A 4662-nucleotide genomic window follows, 5' to 3' on the forward strand; every position below is an offset into this window, starting at 1 on the left:
TGAAATTATATTGCCACGCAAGGCTCGTCTCTTTTGCTCTACATATTCAGTTCCATTGTTTACAATAACTGTCATGCATAGGAATAAAACATAGTGAGATTATGTAAGGAGTGCATGCAGAAATCCAGAGTGATGGTAGAAACCTGTGGATAGACCCAAAACCAATAATAGCAGGCATATAATGGCTTCAGTTAATAAATACAAATAATGGCTTCTTTACTATTTGTTTCCCACCCAACATGAAACTCATAGTAGACACCGGAGATTAACCAGATAGTAGATAGATACTATTGATAGCGGCCCCGATATGTACCCCACAACCATTTAAAAACTCAAGTTTGACCATTAGTTTGGAGCTGACTCAGAGTCTAAGTGGTGAACAGGACGATAAAGTAGCATGTAATATTAAGCGATGCATAACGTAAGCAGACACGAAAGAGTGCGACCTCTCTCGCGGACCCGTGTAGTCCTCGAGGTCATCTTCTCGGTTGATGATGGTAATGCAGTTTTCATGGCTGCCAGTGGCGGGGAAGAAGATCTGAGGTGGCAAAAGACAGTCTGGAGGCCGGATCCCTGCTCTGCTGGACCCTTCTGTCGTTGGAGCAGCTGAGCTGGGGTGGACGACAGCGCAGCAGGACCGGGAGACACCACGCAAGGTTTTCTTTGACAACTATCTGTAAGAGAAGTAATTCTGTAAGGGCTCGTTTGAATTGGAGGATTCCAACAATGCAGGGATAGGAAATAGACAGGAATAAGATAGGAATGCACATGCAAAACAGAGAATTTAAAAACACAGGATTTCTGCCAATCTGGGTGTTTGATTCACAACAATTGGAAGATCACAGGATGCAAAGAAGCATGGTGATATTAAGTCAAACAACAAGAAAATGTACGGTTATAATGCTATTATGCTACTATATCTTAGTCTTGTGCTTCATGAATAGGAATTTGAAAAGGAGGACAAGTGAAAATAAAATTCCTACGTTTTTTCTTTCAAGGAGACACTAAAGGAACAAATCCGTGTGCTCAGTGGACAATATATATAACATGTAGAGTAAAAAAGAGATGCAACAAGTGTACAACCTCTTTGGCGAAGCCATGTCGATCTCAGCGTGATTGGGTTGGCCGGTGAGGATGCTCCGGCTGACTTTGCTGCCGGAGGAGGGGAAGAAGATCTTAGGCGTCTGGAGATGGAGCCCGAGGTACTGCTCCGCTGTGATGGAGGGTTTCGTCGTTGGAGCAGCTCCGGTGAGTTGTACGACACCGAGGCTGAAGCAGGACAAGAGAGACAACGAACAACGTTTACCTGAGTGGAATTCTAATAGCATCTCCAATACATGACATAAAATACATAACCACAAAGTGCTAGATGTAAAATAAATCAGCCGCTCATCTCTGAACTTAACTATCGAAACTGAACTTAACTGTCGAAACTGAACCTAACTGTCCAAACTGAATTTTGCTGTCGAAACTGAATTTTGCTGTCGAAACTGAACGCACTAGCACGGTGAGGCTACACGTCGATCGACTGACTTTTTCATCTCTGGTCAGTCGATTTTGCAGCTGTTGGATAGGAAATCAAGGGCCTGCGGTTCATCTTCAACCTTCACCCCCCTGAGCCGCCAGCCACCACCGGCCAAACAGTAGCCCCCCTCCGCTCGCGGCCCGCAGCCGGTGGTGCACCGCCCGCCCACCCCGAAAACACTCCCCACCGCCGGTCCGCCGCCGCCCCGGTCATCCCTCTAGCCCCCCCCCGTGCTGAGCTTTTTCTCCGGCGATCCCCATGCCACCGTCCCGCCAATGCCCCGCCACCGCCGGCGACCACCGCCCCCATCCTGAACCCTAAGATAGATAGTGGGGTACGTCTCCGGCGAGCCCCCCTGTCCGCTGCGGCTGGTTCTTCCTTCACCCCAGTGAGCCCACCCCTTGGAAATCGACTAACCCAAAAGTCGATTCAGTCGACTGAAGTGTAGCCAAATCGGAGCAGCATCGCAAGCAAGAGCAAGAGCGAGAGCGGCAACGCGAGCAAGAGCAATAGCAAGAGCAGACCAGGCAGGGGACTGAGAGCAAGAGTAGAGCAGCAGCGTGAGCGAGAGCTAAAGCAGCAGCAGCTCCTACTAATGTGGACGTCACCGCCGAGGGAGCGACGTCGTGGAGGAAGTGGCCGGTGACGCCGCCGTGGATGGAGCCGCGCCGTGTCGGCTCGGGACCGAGCGCCGGCAGCACTGTGAGATCTAATCAAGAAGAAAATGCGGCGATTAGTATACAACCTCTTTGGTGGCACCGATTAGGCCGCAGCTTCATCCGAGGAAACGGTGATGATGATGCTCTTCCGGTGGTGCAGGTGAAGATGGCGGTGTGGGAATGGAGGTGGCGCGAAAGACGAGGGGAACGTCGGGGCAGCTCCTTGGAGGTGGAGGACGGGGTGGCTGAACCGGCGGGACGATGAGATCGATGACGGATCCTCATCCGGTACGGTGGATGAGGGACGTCGAGGTGTTGTTGTGGACGACGTCGTCGGGGAAGAAGCTCCGGCTAGGTGGCGGACGGAGTAGGGTGTGAGGTTTTGTCGCTGGTTTTCGCGGCCTCGGTGTATGAATGGGTGGGCGGATGGGATGTCAGTGGGGAACCATGGCTTAGAGTCGCGCTTGTCCGAAATGTGGGGTAAGTTACAAAAGTACCCCCCACCGATTTGAGGCGATTCTTTCGGTTCAGGGGTACCACGGGCATTTCGCATGTCAGGATTTCACAGGAGGTGGGAGTTTTCACGCGCGTTGTAATTTTGGAATAGCAAGGCGCGGGTTGAGATGGAGGGAGTTGTCGGAGCACAACGAGACAAAGATATATCTTAAATATTTCGGGCTAACAAGGCGCAGGTTGAAATTTCCGGACAAGACTAACATGTACTGTACCAAATCAATGCGCACTACAAATGTCATTCAAAACTTTGAATTCATGTTATGTTCAATTAAAATATTTCGCTACGTGTATAATGCATGCAACCTACTACTCAAATGAACGTTTTAGTGTATTCCAAACATATATACTACCGCTTCAATATGAACTAAATTTGAATAAGATCTACAGTAATGATTGTTGTGAAGTCAAAGCATTTGAATTCGTTTCTCTGCTTTAATAAGATCTACAATCATCATTATTGTCAAGTTAAACCATCGTTTGTGTATTATCTTCACAGCACACCACATGATCAGTATCGAGTTACATATGAACTATGTGTACTATATGAACTCAAACTAGATTTTTTGAATCCACTTTATTTTGATTTCAAATCACATTACATTTCTAGCTCTAGCTAGATCTTCATAATCTAAATCATGTCTCATATGTATAATGTGTTTATCACATTATGTATGGTGCCCCGCCCCCTACGCCTACAAGTATTTAGATGTGAGTTGCAAACACCACACATTACCACAAATTTAAGAAAAATGTGAGAATGTTTGATATATAGTATTGTTTAGATTGCTCGATATTTAGTTGTAAGCTGCAAACGCCGCACATTATCACAAATTCAAATAAAATGTGAGATTGTTTGATGTATAGTATGGTTTAGATTGTTCGGCATTTAGCTGTGAGTTGCAAACACCATGCATTATCACATTATGGTATAACATGTGCACATCACGTGTATCACCGCTATATTCATTCATGCAATGTTTAAAACACTATGATCTTCTATTCAAATATATGAATCCGCTTTCATATCAAATTATGATCTTTGTTAGTCTCTTACACCCACACAGTCCTCTAATCTTTGTAGCTACCACTAACTTTCTCTCGTGCATGCACACGCCCTCCTCGCCCTCCCCCTCCCTCGGCATTCTATCCATCGGGCACATTAATTTTTTCCTTTAGGTCGTTCTCCCAGAGTCTCCACAACTCCTTTCCGACACACACCGATCGATAAACCTCTCCAGCGATGCCTTCCTACAGCATACACACACAGCTTCAATCTCCTCCTTTATGTGTCCTTGCCTTGTGTCTCTCATCTGGTCAGACACACGTGTAAACTCTCACCCCTCTTTTAGTCGACCTCACAACCGCACACTCGTCCCCCTATCCAGCTACTAGTTGGGCCTCTCGCACCACCTCCTAGCTCCATTCTCTCTGTCTGTTCGTCTCGGTGGGCCTTATTTGCCTCTAACAAATGGACGTACACCGACCGATCTCTCGCTATACATATAGCCAGCTAGGTCCTTATAACTCGTTTTTACCCACACATCGATCGATCTACCTCATTAGTTGTGTCTCTCCCTTCCTCCGACAAACAACAATTGATCTACCGATCTAGTTAGGTTTGCTTACCAAACACATGGTTCCCCTTCATCATCCATGGATGCGTCCCGACAAATCTATCACGCACAGGCACACACAGAAACACATCCCCACTCTTATTGATAACATTGCAGTTCCACCCTCAATTTGTCTAGTAGGCCTCTCCCAACATCTTCGAGAAGCAACTCCATCACCCATCCAGCACTCTACCCCTCTCCCTCCCTCTCCCTCCCTCTCTCTCTCCTCTCTCTCTCTGTCCCATCATATTTCCCGTCCTTCAGTTATGTATGGATGTCGACCGATCTCCCTCATGACATAGCTGGGTCTCTCCTTCTCAACACATATACGAGTCGTTCTACCTCTATA

This window comes from Triticum dicoccoides, chromosome 1B (genome assembly GCF_002162155.2).
Source record: "Triticum dicoccoides isolate Atlit2015 ecotype Zavitan chromosome 1B, WEW_v2.0, whole genome shotgun sequence".
NCBI lineage: Eukaryota > Viridiplantae > Streptophyta > Magnoliopsida > Poales > Poaceae > Triticum > Triticum dicoccoides.